Source organism: Vicugna pacos, unplaced genomic scaffold, assembly GCF_048564905.1.
Source record: "Vicugna pacos unplaced genomic scaffold, VicPac4 scaffold_19, whole genome shotgun sequence".
In the NCBI taxonomy this organism is placed as follows: Eukaryota; Metazoa; Chordata; class Mammalia; order Artiodactyla; family Camelidae; genus Vicugna; species Vicugna pacos.
In genome coordinates this window covers 34265466-34283227 of record NW_027328740.1, presented here as the reverse complement: position 1 = coordinate 34283227, position 17762 = coordinate 34265466, and the positions used below count along the sequence as shown (strand labels likewise).

Genomic DNA, 17762 nt, shown 5'->3' with positions numbered 1-17762 from the left:
ACCCAACAGGAAACATTAGCTTGGAGAAATAATTAAACACAAATGTTAAAACAAAAATCTATAAACCTGAAGCAACCCCATCTCCGAATCATGATACACAATGACATGAGAGTAAGTGTGTCAGGCACAAAGCATGCGGGAGCCTGACCACCTGATTTTTTTCTTCAAAGGAAGGAAGGTTTTCGTATTTTTTATTATAATTCTTTGTCATTGCTTCTGATTATGCCAAAAAGTAGTTTATGAAATAATTATGCACTGCAATAACAGACATTTATTGTATAAATTAAAGAAGGCATTCAGAGGGGTAGGAAAACCCACCTCTGTAAAAAATGCAAAATTTCTTCCCTTGTTAAGAACACGTATACAAAATACAACAGAGAATTCAAATTCTTGTGGAGAAGAGCAAAAGTCACAGAACCAAAGCAAAGTCATTATAATGAGTCAATTCAAAATTCACTGGACAGACATGCTCAATGCATTCAAATAATATTAAAGGCACACTGCTAACCATTCACTTAATGATCTGCAGGCTACAGGAAGAATTTCCCTCTATAACAGACAAAAGAAATCAATAGGTTGCCCCAACAAACAAGGACCAAATAACAATCAGGTTTTTAACAGTTCTGATAAATCAGCATGTTCTAAAGATCAAAATCCAGAAATTTTAAACATTCATTCAAACCACAATGAAACAAGCCCTTAAAAAAAAAGCCATAGAAACTAAGCACATAGATCATGTACATAGATCAATGAGAATTTCTTGTGCTGCTGGAAGAAAGAACAGGCAATAGCCTTTTACTTGAAAAATAAAACTACTTTTAAAGATAACTGCTAAAACACATTTCATCATTCATGTTGCCTTGAAAAATCTGAGGCACTTGTATCTGATCAGAAAAGCAATTCTGAGTAATACTAGGTTACAATTCAGTACCAATTTGCTTTAGAAGAAAAGAGAAATGAAAAGCTACTGTTTCTCATATCCTGCACAAAGTGTGTAGTGCCTCCTTGACTCTTTCTCCTCCCATTTTCTAAGCTCATTCTCCCCAAACATTCTGAAACAAGTATGAGAAGCTCTTATTCCCAATAATATGCCAAATGACAAACAATATCAATTTATTTGTGTATATATATGCCTAAACCTTGAACTGGAGGAGAAAGGTATCCGAAGCCTATATGGAACTTATTTCTACCTTCCTGAAATCACACACACAAACGTTCACACAGACACAGACACTTACCCCTGGATTACTGGGCACTTCACAAGCTTAGTCCTTACAACTTCTAAAAGATAACTTTTTAGTTAGTTTAAAATACAAAACTGTCAGCTTTTGAAAGACTTGATCATCTGCTAAACCATCCAAATACCAAAGAGACCCAACTAGCCTTCTCTGTAGAATGTAATTTCCCTTGATGGCAAAACAGACCCTAAGAATTACTGGATCAAAGATTCGTGTTTATCACTACCTATGATCGTTTTTAAGCACATTAACAGATTCAGAAATTATTTCTCAACAACAATTATTCTTATTAAAATAGCATACATGTTCAATTGTCTATACCGAGACTAGGTACCTTGATGGTGTTTAAGAGCTATTTTGTTTATTGCAATAGTTATTTTCAAGTGCAGACAAGGAGGGTGTGTATTACTCAGTTGTAAAACACCTGCTTAGCATGCACAATGTCCTGGCTTCATTCTGCATTACCTCCAAAAAATAAATAAAAATAAGTGCATATTTAAAAATAATAAAGTTATAAAAAAAATGCAGACTAAAAACCACTGCAATCTATGGGCTACAATTATACAAAAAAAGTGTTTGTATCAAATATTGACTATATGCCAATCACAGAGACAACCACATATCACACCTGACCACCATCACTTGTGATTCTCAGCAACCCTACTAAGTAGACACGGATGAGGAACCCGGCTCCGCGGATGAGGAGATGGAGCTCGGAGGAGCCGGGGACGCTGACCGTCCTGCTCCCCGTGACGCCGCGTCAGCCCAGGGCAAGCGCTGACAGAGCTGCACTGAGGGGACACCCAGCTGCACGGAAGTTTGGGGCACTGGGGGGCCCCAGAAAACACTAAAAATTGTTCAGTGGAAAACCAGCTCAAATATATTACACTGTGCCGCATCCTTTAAAAAGGGAAAATGACTGAGACCTTTTTGATGCCTCCGTGTCCTTTCTGCCATCATCAATTATTTGCCCTCTCAGCATCACAAGTGATGAACTGGACCCCATATGAAGCGCACTCAGATAGAAGAGCTTTTAAAGTTATTTTATGAAGTTTGTAAGACTCTGTCTATGCCTCACATGGGCGGTCATCCAGCACTTCTCACCTGTGTGGACGTAAGACCTGAAATCACTCCTTTCTGCTTTTTAAAATCCCTTCATCTAATCGAGAGTTTTCAACAGCAAAGAAGCAGCTCAACCACAGACAGTGGACAGCTTTTCACCAAACGGACTCGAACATCCCATCAGACAACCTGGAAGCCCTTTTCTTCTATTAAACCCACTTCTAGGTACTTCATCATTTTCTGATTGGTGGACTTGGCCTCTGACTGGCTTACTCAGAGAGCACCCAGCCTCACATCCGGGGGTGGGAGAGGACCCCGCTGTTGGGGGAAATCAGTGCGGTTGGTGAAAATCCTCCAGCCAGGTCTGCTCGAGTTGAAGTGACACACGTTCTCAGAAATTATACCGTCAGCACCCCTGGGCTCCAATGGACTGATTTCACATTAACCAAACTCATCACACACTGATGAAAGAAAACCAGAAACTTAAATTACTAATGTAACAGAAGATGTGAAACTATGAACCAGACTGAAATATGAGAGTTCAACCATGAGTACATTTTCTCCTCCACCGCCCAATCACGGGCAGGCAGTCACATGGCAAACATGGACAGAAGCAGAGCAGGAAGGGATTCTAGATTAACTCAATGGACTAGATTTCTGTTATAAGAACTGATATACTGCCTGGAAAACAATTAACGCTAATCACAGTGCACTTTCCGTGGACAGTGGCCAAGATACGACTATGAGCACCTGTGTAACTCTCCTTTCCCTGTCCTTTCTGGGCTAACATATGCACAGGGGTACATAGATTCAGGGATACAGATAACGCTAAACACCCAAAGCCCATCTCTGGTAGCCTCAAAACAAGACAGCCAGGGTTTGAATACCAGCTCTGCCACTTACTAGTTCTGTGACTTTGGCCAACTTACTTACCCTCTGTATGCCTCAATTTTCACATTGTAAACCTGGGACAACAATCAAATCTTCCTTACTCGCTTGTTGAGAAGATTGAAGGATTCATTTCTGTAAAACTCTCAGAAAAGAATGTGGCACACTTTTGGTGCTCAACAAATGTTAAATTAATATCAAAGTGATTTACCAGTCTCACTTCTAATCATTTATGTGTTTCCTGGTTAGTCTAAGTCACAAAGAAAATCCTTATTTCTACTTTTATAAACTCTTGGGGAGCACCTTTTTCTTCTATCTCACCACCTGTTAAAACCGTGTGAGGGGATGCCTCCTAACCACTCCTCTGGGCTATGGAGAGTGCTTCTCCCTTCACACCCCTGGCCCCTGGCCCACAGCTAGCCTTCATCACAGTAACAGAGTGAGGTGTGAGTCTGGGAAGACAAGCAGAGCATTTGAAACCCTTCCTTTCCCTCCAGTGTTTGTTACCATTGGGAAGCACCCGGGATGCTCAGTTCCATGGCAGTAAAGCCCTGTGCATGAAGGGGCAGGTCCTCTCAAGGGAAGGCTCGCTGTGGCCCAGAGATATCTGGGACAGCGTGAGTCTCTAATTCTGGGACACAGTGTCATGACATGCATTTCCCACAGCCCTGAAGTTCATGGAGAATGTGGCTTCATCAGTAACAAAGAAGACATTTATAGCATGCCTACTTTTTTGTGTCATCTCTCAGTTGGCTGCTGGAGAGAACATGTGTATAAGTATTGGATCTCCTTAGGCCCCAACATATATGAAGTAACAAATAATTCTGTGGCTTAACGTTGGTTCAGGACGACTGTGTAACATTTCTTACTATGCTGATGCTTAATTATGGGTATAGGAAATATGGAACCTCCTCAAATATCTCTCATCATAAAACCAGCTTTTCTTATTTTCCTGTTTCTTAGTAATTGCCAAAGACTCTCAAATGATGGCTTCACACAAAACAGCAGCTAAAGTTTTTGAGCCCTCTTGACATACCAACTGTGGTAAACACTTTACAAAATTTCTAATTCTCACAATTCTACAAAGCAGATATGAATGTCCCCATCTCACAGATGAGGGAAAATCTCAAAATGAACTGACTCAGGCTCACGTGGCTCAGTGGCAGCGCGTGCACGCAAACCCAAGTCAAAAACTACACCCCTTCGTAAATGCACCAAATCTCCTACCACCAATTAACACACAGGGGTGGAGTCAATACTCAGGGAACTCAGTACACTTTTCAGCTTTAACGTGCTCCAGAGGCCGCTTCTAGCTGCTTTATAAAATCCCAGCTCACTGGTTTCTAACACTGGAAGACAAGACGAATTTTGCCATTGTTTGCAAAGCAAGTCTGAAATGTTCACAGTGACATGACAGAATAAAACTAAGATATAAGCAGAATAATTTTTCCAGGTAGACAGACATAATGGACATTGGGCTATTCTGAAACATTAAGCAAAGAAATCAAAATAAAATAACGTTGTTTAAGCCTTCTTTTACAAACAGGAAAATCAAGACTGTAAGAAAGTGCAACAGCGCCACCTATGGCTAAAAAGACCTTCCAGGTTGCCGGGAAAGATGCAACAAAAAAATTGCCTGTAGGATCAGAAACGAGAATCAGATAACTAAAAGCTTATGTAGCACATACTGCACTTTGCTTCCGGGGAAGGGAGGGGTATTCAGTATTTAATCTGATATTGCTAATACTCCTGAATATAAACAAAAGACATAGGCTCATGGAAACTCGTCTTAGAAAAGGAAAGAATCCAGTCCAGCCACTTCATTTTACAGGAGGGGAAACTGAGACATGGGATCTGTCCTCCTGGCAATCGGCAGCAAAGCTCTCCTAGGCCTCATGTCTTGCACTGTAGCAAAAGCACTGTACTAGGCACTATATTCATAAGTCACGTTTGTATTTTTCCAACAGTAGGTTATCTAAGTATTTTGCAAAACACTTCTGAAAGAGCCAGGATATCATACAAGTTTATTGAAATACAGAAACATTTATTTGCATAATAAAACAGCATGAGCTTTATTCTCTCTATTAGAAAAGTGACATGTCAAATCAATATTTTGATATTTTAAACCTGTTAAGAGTGCAGGAAATAAAATCAAAATTTAATCGCAAAAGAGAGAAGCTTATTCCCTAAAAATGATCAATGTGGATTTTACTAAACTTAATGGATCTGGTCAGAATCCCACGAATTTAAATGTCTGAGTGGATGGTTACACGGCAACATAATTTCTCAGTTGTAACAATACATATTCAGTGTAATTAATCTTCAAGGTCATCTGATTAAGGCAATTTAACTAGTCCCTGTCTCACTAGAATGATACAGATTTCATTAAAACTTCATACTACACTAAAAAAAACTGAATCCTTGTTACTTTAAACCATATTCAAATATATCATATATACATATTGAATATGCATCAGAAATAAGGAAAACTCTTTAGTATTCAGAGTTGATCCTTCTAAAATATCTGTCATTGTGACAGCACACTTTTATTAATCACCTCTTAGGTTCTTTGTATACAAGGCTCCTAACTCTCACAGTCAGACAATTTAAAAGATATTACTCAAATTTCACAAATGAGGAAATGTACTTAAGCCATGAAAACAATTTACATTTTCATCAACAGGAAAGAGAAGAGTAAAGATTTTACTTACAATATTCACTGACAATCTTTTCTTCCATATTAAGACTACATAAAGCAACTCAGTCTTTGTAAGTATTTCTGTCAATAAGGGCCACTAGAGAAAAACAAGTAACATCCTTAGCACTGGTTGGACTTTCAAAGCCCTCTTCTCTTTTTCACTATAAGTATTTTTAATGTTGGGTTTTTAGTGCTTACAGAGCACTAAAAAAAAAATAATTAACTTTTTATATAATTACCTGAGAACTAAACATTTGTGAAAATGTACAATTTTAATTTATGCCACTCTGTCTCACATTCTCAATGGTGTCTCTCCTTTGAAGTCCTCATCTGGCTAAGATAACTAAAATCGGCCATTTATGGAGCCACAGGAATAAGGGTAACCACTTAATGGGAGGCTGATTAGAGGAGCAGTTGAGAATGCATAGTGTGCAGCCTGGATTCCAGCACCGAGCTAGCCACTGCCAGCTGCGCATGATTCGGGACAAACTGCTCCATCTCTCAATCCCTCAGCTGCAAAAAAGGAGACACTGATACCTACCGTCAAACACCTGCTATGAAGTAAAACACGAGGATAGCATTTTAGACTTAGGTAGGTGTCCACTCAGAGCGAGTTTGGTCATTATGATGATGAGGATGGCTGTTAGTAAATTAAGCTAGGCCAAAAAGGAGAAATCACCTTAAAGGAGAAACATTTTATGTCAATGAGCATTTCTTTTTGGATGGATTGCAGAATATTCTATTGATTTTTTTAATAAAACAAGTTTTGTCCATTAATTATAGATTTACAGGTTCATGACAAGTCCCCAGAAAAAGAATTAGAGGCCTCTAACCTCTGAATACTAAGACAATAAAGTTTAAAAAAAATTACGGGGGAGATTATACCTCATTTTGGAGAGTATGTGCTTAGCATGCATGAGGCCCTCAGATCAGTCCCCATTAACTCCATTTAAAAACTAAGTTTTTTAAGAAATGGAGAATTAAAGCAAAAAGATGGAGGATTACAGAATTTTTAGAGACTCATCTCAGATTTTAGATTGGGAAGAAACCATCCATTTCTCAGAAGAAATCTTGAGAACTATGTAACCTGGATCTGAGATGTCTAGTCTTCTAACATTATTCATGAATTCATATTATCAAGTCTTAAAACTACCTGATAACCCACAGTGGTGATACTGATCATAAAAGCTGCCAATGCGGATCGAGCTCCGGCTAGGACTGCTCTGTTCTGACATCTCTGCCCCTGAGGCCTCACCAGGCTGAGAGCACTAAATTCGGTCATACATGAGCATCTCATGTAAGTCCTCCATTTGCGTTTCTCACTCTCCCCTCACCACTCCCTCTAAGGGAAGCACTGTTATCATCTTCCCCACCCGCATACAAGGCCACTGAGGCACAGAGACTAAACCCGTTCCAGGTCACATTGGCATTGAAGGACGTCTGTATTTCTGCTGTTTTGCTTTTGACAAAGGAACCTGAGATATCAATTCAAGGGAGACTGTTAAATAATCAAGTCTGTCAGGTCTTCACCTCAAAGAGCAGATGCTATAAATTCCTGATGTAGGATGAGGCTGCCGCCACAAAATGACTCAGCTAGAAATTAATATCCAAGATGAAGCAGTGGATACACGTAAATATTCACGACTGTCAACTCCGCTCATGGGTCTGGGCCCTTCACTGTCTGAACGGGGGTGAAATCCCCACCCGTGTCCGGGAGGGAAGCGTGGCTCTTCCCGGTCTCACCCAGGATTCACGGGCTATTTCCCCACACACACTGGCCTCAACGATTAAAAGCTGTCAAGATTTTTACACCATGCAAAACTAAAAGACATTTCTGCAGATGGAGCACTTCTTCAGGCTTAAATCTTTTTTGCCTACACTCAGCAAGGGGGAAAAATGAAACATGATTCTACAAAGTCTCTGGCCCTCACCACTCACAGGAGTAGAACGGCCACAGCACAAGATGACTCTTGACATGGCAGGATGAGAACAAATTAAAGCCGCCCTACAACAGGCACAACCAGACACAGCGCTCAGCAGTCTTCTGCACACTCACGGTTGTGCAGCCCTCACCACCATCTATTTCCAGAACACTTCATCACCCCAATAGAACACCCCTGTCACTAGCAGTCACTCCACAACCCCCCTCCACCCAGCCCCTTGCAACCATCATCTGCTCTCTGCCTCTGCATGTGCCTATTCCGGGCATTTCAGATCACTGAATTCAACAGTATGTGGCCGTTTGTGTCTGGTTCCTTTCACTTAATGTGCTGTTATCAAGGCTTGTCAACTTTGAAGTGGTATCAGCGTCTCTCTCTTTTTTTTTTTTTGGAAAACGTTAAAGATTATTAGAAGGTGGTAAGTACTATCAAAAAGAGTAGAGTGGAGCATAAGTGATTGGGTTTCAAAGGGAAAAGGGTGGGTTGAACAGTCAGGGTGGACTTTCCAAAACAGGTGGCCCTTTTCATTTTCCTCTTTTTTTTTCATTTTTATTCACTCTTACGTGTGAATAATGTTCCACTACATGGAGATACTACATTCTGTTCATCCATTCAACAGCTATGTATGGACGAGGTTCAGAAGAATGAGTGTAAGTGGTGACTAGCAGGGATGGCATTTAAGCAAAGGGCAAAATGTGCTTTCAAAAAAAAAGCCAACCAACAGAGGCACAAGGAAATTCACTGCGTTTCTGAGCAAAGTGCATGCTTGCTTCGGCAGGACTACCGTGCAGGGCTGGGGCGGATATTGGCAGGAATCACGGTGTGGGAGTCACCTGAGAAGACTCCTCACTGCAAGCAGCTCAACCAATTCTCCTCCCTCATCCTGTATTGTTAGAGCAATGTTTCTAGGTTACTCTTATTTCAAGTAATAGCAATTTACTGCACATCTGAACATCTCCATCAGACCGCATTACCTCCAAGCCACAGAAAATCATTCACGGACCAGAGCAGCTCCAGGATATAACGGTGATGGATCAGGGAGTCTTGCAGCATTCCAGCATGCAGGCACAAACCCCATATGTGCCCTGGTGATGTCCGGAAAATAAAATGCATGGAAATATCTCACTGCTGATACACGACATCTGCCCTCAAATTGCCCCAAAATCATGCTGGCAAAGCAGTACTCAACCCTCTCAGTACAAAAAAAAAAAAGGTAAGAAGGAAAATTAAGGCTCTTCCATTGAAAACCAGCAACCATCACTGCCAGTATTTGAGCTGGAATGCTCCTGACTTCGAAAACCACTGCGCATTTACTATTCAAATGTGAAACTCATATATGTATTTCACGTAGATGATATTGCAGTAGGATTTTTCTTTTCAAAATTTCCAGTTGCAAAATTAGCACAAGAAAGTTTATGCTTCAGGTTTAAAAAAAGTCAATTATCCTCCACTTTCTTAATTTTGAACTTACTATTATTTTATAAATGGGGCTATGCTGCGGATTTTAAACAAACTGTTTGATTTCTGCAAACAAGACCTTTATGATCTCACTATTTCAGAGCAAACTTTAACGATTCTTTGAGAGGTGAGGCCTGGGGGGCTCACTGACAGCTCTTTAAATACTGACAAGGATGTGCTATTAAGTAATGCAAAGGCTCTAACTCCACAGTAGCTCAGAAAGCAAAGAAACTACACCAAAAACTTACTTAAACAATTTTATATATTCCTATTCTTTTGAATATTAAATTTCTTAAAAGATATGATTTGTTTGAAAAAGACAACAGCTGTATTAAATTTCCTCTCACCAAGCAATCTTTATCAAGAATAAAAACCCCTTTGGAAATCAAAATGACAGGACGTTTCTAGCTAAGTGAACATACAGAACTGAACACAAACTTAGATCCTATCAGATCTCACTCGAACGAGCTCAACAGCATCCTGGGCTACCCTGGAAATTAGCTCTTCCAAATTTCCAAATGGAAATTATCAGTTCCAAATGTTGGCTGAGCTAAGATCATCACACAAGGCAGGGAAAGAGAGAAGAGGGAAGTCCAGCTGGCGGCCTCCATCAGTTTTCTTGCAGCCACAAGGTTCCTCTAGGGCGGCCCCGCTAACAAGGCCCCCCATAAGGAAATCCGGCATCCACACTGCCCCTGACGTCCCCAAGCAGCCCCGACGCCCTTCTCCGAGCCTGTGAATGGTCTTCTAATGATCCCCCAGTTGGTGGCACCCTCCACCTCTTCCCCGCTACACACACACACAAAGCCAAGGCAGCCTTCCCAAATCACGAATTTGATTACATCACCCCACTTCAAACCATTCAGAGGCTCCCTGGTGGAATTCTATCCCCACTCCAGACCTTGCTCGCCCAGCCTCACCTCAGTACCCAGGTCCCCAGTGACCTCAGGGGCCCCCTGACCTGCTCCTACTTCCCACTTGCCTCCAGGCTCATTTTGACTGTTTCCCAAGGAAGCCTTCCCTCCCTCCAAAATCCACAATTTGTTCCTCTGTTCCTAGAATATTATAGGCTTAAGTAAACTTCTGACAATGCTAAGCTCTCAAGAAGCAAATACATTTTGCTTACTAATGTGGCTACATCCTCTCTCCCCTAGACTCAGAGAAGTGCGTGTGTTATGAATAAATAAATGACGGGGTGAGTCTCAAAGTGACAGACATAGCTACTCTCGCCCGTCCCGACCCTTCTGTCTGTAGAATATCAGAAGCAAAACCAGAAGTACCTTTCCTAAGGGTCACTTTCTGATGACACCCTTCACTGTATACTGTGTCAGTTCTAGTAAAACCCAACCTCTTCCAAAGCCCTCCACCCCAGACTCTCTCCAGTGTCCTCCCCAGCAGGGGAACCCTCCACTCTGGACCACACAGGGCACTCTCCCCAGGTCCCCACGCCAAAAGCCTCCAAGCGCCTGCCCGGGCTGCACCTGCGACCTGAGCCACATTCTTGACTCCTTCTCCTGGCTGATTCTTACTCTGTCATCACAACTGAATGTAAAGCACATTTCTTCCAGGAAGTCCTCTCTGATAATGTCCTTTAGGTCTTGGCTGGGCTCCGTCTACAGCAGCAGTACATGGTGACCAACTGGGTAGTTGCCCCCTCCTTTGAGACCACGAAATCTTGGGGGCCACGTGGGAAGGAGTGAGAGATTGCAAGAGGGCTGGGGGAAGCAAAAAGCAAAAATCACAGCCCAAGTCCCAAATTCAAGGACAATTTCTCAGAAAAAATATAAACTATTTCACACGTGTGCAATTTGGCTAATATTTTTGTGGCTTGTGGACAGCAAGAACTTGGTGTTCTAGTCCAGAACCAAGGTTTCATGCAAAGAAATGTATACATTCATATCCAAAGGAAACCAGAGCTGCTCAAAAACAGTTTGCAGTTAGAATTGAAAGGAACTTTGATAAAGACAATCTCTCTCTCTTCTTTCTTTTCTGGCATCATATAATTTTAGAAGTATTTGCGAGACTAAGAGATGGCTACAGCCCGTGATTATGCACTGGAGTTTTTGAGGCTGAGGAAGCCCAGATTACATGCACTGTGTAAATGCAATCACACCAACACACTGATAGGTGCCGTGGTGGCGGAGCTGATGTTCCAAAGCAGGCAGCCTTATGCTGTAAGAGAACACTAAATAGAAAGGAAGAAATGCAATGTCCTGTACTCAATTTCATTTGCTATATGGGCCATTAACTGATAGTATATCTTGACTAATGAAACCCAAAAATAAATTGTCATGTCGATTTTCTTCATCTGATCGTTTTATGCTAAATTTGGATATTAAACCCTCACTCCATAAGTAAAGCTCAGGCTTATGCTGCAGCACAGCTACAGCCCGTGGAATAAAGCCAATCAAGGGAGAACTGGAGAGTTTCCCTTCAGAAGCTGCTAAGTGTGGTTTTGCACCTGTAGGTCATTTGCAACCACGTCATCGACCTAGGAGTAAGACCTAACCTAACATCTGTGGGGAGAAAAGCACTGCGGTGCTTCCGAACCAACAGAGAACACTGAGCTTTGTGAAACAGTCCTGAGGCACTTAAATCATACTTTTTCTGAAAGGCTCCAAAACTGACCCACTTCACCATTCCAGGTTCAACAGGGAGGTACCGGAATTAATAGAGAGTACATGCTCTTGAAGTCTGACAAGGCCATGCTTGAATTCGGCTACAGCACTTACTAGCCACTAAATGGACAAATTTCTGAACCCTTCTGAGAAGGCTTCCCAATCCGCAAAAGGGGGCTGCCACCGCCACCTGGGAGGCATGGATGTGAATGCAACACGCAAGTAGGGCGGCCGACTGGTACCTGACACGGGGCCTGGCTAGTTGCCTTCCACTGCCCTTCTCCCCCTTTGAACTTACACTGTTCCCCCGGTAAGGATCAAGCCCCCGGTACAGACTGCCCGTATCTTCTGTGTATCCCCGGATACATGCTTTACCCTTAGGAGCCAAGAAAAACAACTGCCTCCTCCCAAGACACTATCAATGTTCTTAAGGGTCTGGGTATTTTTTACTCTATTTTGCAGGGAGAGTATTCGAGAACTTTCCAAGCACCATTCTCCAGGTTGGCTCCCCTCACAGCGCCCATCCCTTCTCACCTCAGATACTTTGTATGATTGCCTTCTGTTCATGGGAAAGCAAGTCCGGTAGGGTGGGACTCCATAGGCCTCCCTCCCTCCCTCACAGGTGAGTGTGACTACCTTGTCCCCACTCCAAATCCAGCTTCTAAGAAGTCTACCCTCCCGGACCCTGCAGCCTCTGCACCTTCCCAAGACACACACATAGCCACGACCCTCCCTTCAGATTTCTTCCTGGCTGGCCCTGCCCACCGCCCGGCCCCTTAAGGATAAATGCCATTAGTCGAAAAATCGCAAACGCCGCTGACTGACACAGCAAAGCTGCATGGTCTGGGCTTTCCTCCAAACCAGGCACAGCCCTGCCCCCCACAGCCTAATTCTGCACCTCTCAAGATGATCTAATTCACATGCAAGGCTGTGAACACCAGCTAAGAATGACGACCCCCAAAGTGTGTCTCTAGTCCGGCTCCTTCACCTGAGCCCCAGTCTCATAGACACCAGTGTCTCTTTGAAGTCCTAACTTGGATGACAAATGGCACCTTAAAAATGCCTCATGTCCACCATTTACTCTGGAATTTGATTCCTGGCATGTACCTCCCAGACTCCCCATTTTAGTAACAGCCCCAGTACCCATCTATGTGTTTGAGGTCACATTCAATTTCCCCTGTTCCCTCCCCCCGGCCCTGCCCTGGAATCTGTCATGTAATTTCCTTCACTAAGCCCATCTCAAGTCTAGTTCTGCAGGGACCATGGCCGGAACCCCACAAGCTCACAGCATGGTGCAGTGAGTCACAGTCCTCCGTAGGTTACTCCCTGGAGGGGGAGGCATCTCCTGGCACGGGTCACCTCAGAAGGCACTGGATTCTCATAAAGGAGGCCCAGGAGAAGTTCTCATGTGGTCTGAGCTTTGAAGGGCCCGAGGTCCGGGGGAGCTCCTAATAAGCAGACACATTTGCCAGTGAGCAGGTGAGGATGCAGGAACTTAGGCAAGACTGTTCTCACTCCGACCCCTGGGCTCTCGGGAGCCACGGGAAGTGCCTGTGTCCAGGGTAGTACAGCCCGGCCATCACAGATACCAGTCTGCATTTGCCAACCTGGACAGCATAGACTCCATCTACTTGCGACACTTACTTCTGTTCTGTTCCCCACCCAGAATGTGATGGACTCATTCAGATAATCTGTCCTGACCCAAGCGAGACAAATTCAGTGAAAAATGAAGTGTCCACATTTGGACCAGAGCATGAAAGGAGCAACAATGTCTCATGGTCAGCATGATGGTGGTGGCCAAACCCTTCCACCAGGTGAGAAGAACCATGGTGGGGGTGAGAATCCAAGGTCCTAGGTCAGCCAAAGCATCTTCCTTCACGGTTGACTGGGGTGTTGGAGACTGACTACCACAAACTAAAAGAAGCCGTCAGTGGTGGACGCCAACTGCAACAGACACGGATTCAGCTCTTTACTGCCAACATGGGTTAAAAGTAAAGGCCACAACAGGGAGGTCTGCACGGCTGCTGAGGCAAACCACAGACCCAGCTGTGAATGCCTACTGGCTGGAGCAGAGAGGAAGCTACGGCCCTTTTTGCAGTCCCTGTGTCCAAAAGATCCAGGTGAGCCAGGTACTTAGGAGAAGGTCATGTTGTCCTGATACTCAGAAAAGCCAGCCTCATAAAGGGAACAAAAGAGTGGCATGGATTTTAGACCCACTTCTGCCCCTTTATGAAGGCAAAGTAAGGTAAATGGCACGGGGAAGTTGAATGCAAAGGAAAAAAAAACTGACTGCTTCCTCCAACAGCGTCCCCTGCAGCTGTTCCATCCCGAGCCTGCCACTTCCTCATCAGTGACCGCCGGCCAGGAAGCGCCGTCACGCACGTCACACAGCGACAGCCAGGAACCGCGTGCCGAGCACGTTTGTGTAAAAGCAGGAATCGAGCAAAATGCTGCAGAGTTTGACCTTACAAGTTTAAATTCTCCATGAAAAGAATCCCTCAGCAGCCGCCTTAATCAATTCGCATCTCACTTCTTCAAAACAATCAAACAAGTTTAATAAGGGCGCATTTGTCACCAAATATAAGGAGGACCAAACATGTCCCTCAAAGCAAGGATTTTAACAGGTATCAAACACCAGTGGGTGATGTGCTAACAAAGCAAATATTCCAAAAAATTAGAAATTAAAAAGATGACTAGGATAATACACGGATCAAGGCATCTGTTAAGTTTTTGCTTTTTAAAGCGATGGAGACAGCACGAAGGGCGATCTGGCTATTCCCAATGCAGCGTGTGCACAGCCCACATTTTCAGAAGCAACAACATGCTCACTGGGCAGTACAAGAGAAAAATGAACGAAGAAAAAGGAGAAGAGGAACAAGAGATAATTAAAAACACACAAGAAGAAAAATGATTTTTACAGCATGTACATGAATTTACGAGAGTGTGTGAGGCCAGGGACGCGGGGACGGTGAGACCCACCCTCACCTCCTGCTCCAGGGGAGGCAGGGGCCTGAGGGGAGCGGCGCTGCCGGGGGACCCAAGTGTGGTCAGCGCCCCTAACCAAAACTCCACCTACATGCATCTAGGCAGCTTTTGAGCTACAAATTGTGGTCACATTTCAGGCTCACTTCCACCACGAGTAGCAGGAGAGAATTAGGCTCTTCTCCTGAACCAAAGCATTGCTTTATAAATTAATGACTGTGGAATAGAAAAAGCAACAATGGAATAAAATGACTGGAAGAGAATGTGCTTGACCCGAGCTCACTGGTCGCGTTAACTCACTGACATTAAGATGCTGGCTGAGCCCTTATGGTACCAGAACAGAAAGACCCACAAGGAGGGAGGTTTAATGCGCTGCTGTATTTGATGCCTGGAGCCATGCATGGTACACGAGGTTCTGGGTAAACAATGGTGACAGTGTCTTCCACTATGGGCTAAGCACATATCCAGGTACTCCGCCAAATCCCAAGGGCAGACTTCAAAAGTCAAAATCAAGCTGACATTCTCTGGTGTGTTTTTAGACTCAGAGCAAAGCAGTTGCTGAGCAAAAATGTCACCAGTGCCTCCTATGACAAAAGAGGAGGCACTGGCCTGGGGGCTGGGGAAGGGCTCCGGGCTTCGACTGCTCACCCACCAGTCTGTCCAGGGGGAGAAGGTGGTCCCTGCTTATGTTGCACCGATGCACCTACCTTGACTGACGCCTTGGGACTCAGCAGGTGGTGACAGGTGAGGTGAACGGAGCCAGCCTTGGTGTACCATGGTGCTGGCAGCTATGCTCTCAGCAGTGCCCAGGTTCCTAAACCTGACACCTCATCTCCAAGGAGAAGAAGGGGAGTGCGGGCATGTAGATCACAGGGCCCTGTGAGGACAAGCACAGATCATGGACACGAAATGACTTGCCCCTTCCTTAAGCCATAGAGGTATGTTCGGGAGGAACAGAAAATTCATCCAGAGCCCAATAGGCACCTCACGCAGGTGGGACTCGGGTCCCCTCTGCCTATCACTCACAGGGCTGGTCTCGACATTCTTTTTATCAATTATCTGGCATCTTCTCCTCCAACTTACCAACAACCAGAAAGTAGAATCTGATCTTAGTTAAGTTCAAGAATCACAGAGCACCGCCTCCACAGCGGGCCCGGCAGCATGTACCAGGTCCTCCGACTGTCACCTGTGGGACCGCCATGAGCGATCTCCAGACTCAAGGACCGAGGCCGTAGGCTGGGGGGACACAGCTTCTCTCACTCTCCCCAGCAAAGGGGGACCACCTCTCGGCAAAGGCATCTCACCCTCTTCTGCATGAGGGACAGCACGATAGATACACGGGGAAACAGAGCAGAAGGTGGGAAGCCCAGAAGAGCTCGTCTGCACTTCCAAGGCAAAGTGGGGCCGTTGACTTAATCACAGTGACAAAGTGAGAATGAGCATTTCTCTGTTCTCTACCATACTCCGTGATACGCCTTTCCCTGCATTAGGAGTTAATTCGGAAGTCCCTGGCAGTGTTTCTGATATCCAAACCTGGCATGGTGGCTGTCAGGCAGGAAGAGAGGGCCTGAGCCTAACAGGTGCTGGGCCTGGGGGGCAGGAGACACTGGCTAAAGCCCCAGCTCAACCAGCGCCTCATTCTGCCTCTCGGGATTCAGCATCTCATCTATAAACAAAGGGTTGACACTGTCTCAGGACAGGCTTCCCAACAAAAATGAAATGAGAGCCATGTAAAGAAAGTTTCCCAGTTGCCACATTTAAAACGGTAAACAAAGAAACAAACCAACAAACAAAAAACAAATACTAGAAACAGATTTTAAGAACAGATCTTACTTAATCTACTGTATTTAAAATACTAACATTTTGACATGTAATCAATATAGGAAGTAACATGATAGTTAATATTCTTTTACTAGACAAGCTTCAGCGTCTGATGTGCATTTGACCTACAGCACATCTCAACACAGACCAGCCTCCTCCCCAGTGCTCCTAGCATCAGTGACTGTGGCTACTATATTGGACAGCAACTCCAGGGGTCCCACCAGTGGTCCTGGCTGAAAAGCGGGAGTAAGTGTCCACACTAACCCTAAAAGGATCTCTCTGAAACAAAGGCAGATTCACTTTTAAATGTCTGTAAACCGGCGGGCTGCCCCTCCCTCCCCCCTTGGCTACAAGACAGTCTTCTTCTTTGCTGATCCCTTTCTGGATGTAGGGAAGAAACCTGGCACACAGCCAGGGTGGACTGGTCTCCAGGGAAACTTACCTGCTGTCTGTCTTCAGTCCCATGACGTCCTCCTTCTCAAACGGGATGCAGAGGAGGGTGATCTTGTTCCCAGATATGTCGGGGGCCCCATCCAGCTACTTGGACTTGGGCAAGATGAGGAGTGACTCTGTGAAGTCCTCGATCCTCTTCTCCACCACCCTGCAGTCCTCGTAGATTGAAGGCCACGTTGGTGAGCGACTGCTCGGCTACCTCCCCATGCAACACAAAGACAAAGAGCTGAGAGTCATTAAGCGTGGTGTCATTCAGCTCCTCTGCATGTGGAGCTTCTCAAAGCCCTTGGCCGAGAGGCAGTCAGTAATGGTGACAAGGCCCACGACCTTGCAGTGGGTCTGGAAGTCGCTCCACCCATTCTCGGGCGCATAGTGGTGCCTGTAGTGGATACAGAGTGCCCACTGGGAGCCGCACGGGCTGGTCTGGCTCACCGAGGAGATTCGCTTATAGATGCAAAAGAAATTCTCCTCTGAGATGATCCCCACGGGTTGGAACACCACGGGAAGAGTCTCATAGTCCTCAGCACACTGCACGTAGTCAGGGATGCTGATGTTGCAGGCCCTGCTGAGAGGGGAGAGGAGATCGAGGTACATACTGTGCTGT

At 44.6% G+C, this 17762-nt stretch overlaps 1 long non-coding RNA gene across 2 annotated transcripts in view; it reads right to left on the bottom strand.

Annotated features, from left to right (window-relative positions):
* The window catches only part of LOC140692941 (uncharacterized), a 28437-nt gene extending 11047 nt beyond the window's left edge, over nucleotides 1-17390 (bottom strand). For both annotated transcript variants that reach the window (XR_012068580.1, XR_012068579.1), the window contains exons 1-2: nucleotides 17148-17390; nucleotides 15592-15761 (exon numbers count right to left, since the gene is read on the bottom strand). This is a non-coding gene — a long non-coding RNA (uncharacterized lncRNA). The remainder of the gene's footprint in view (nucleotides 1-15591; nucleotides 15762-17147) is intronic.
* Nucleotides 17391-17762: the final 372 nt, after the last annotated feature.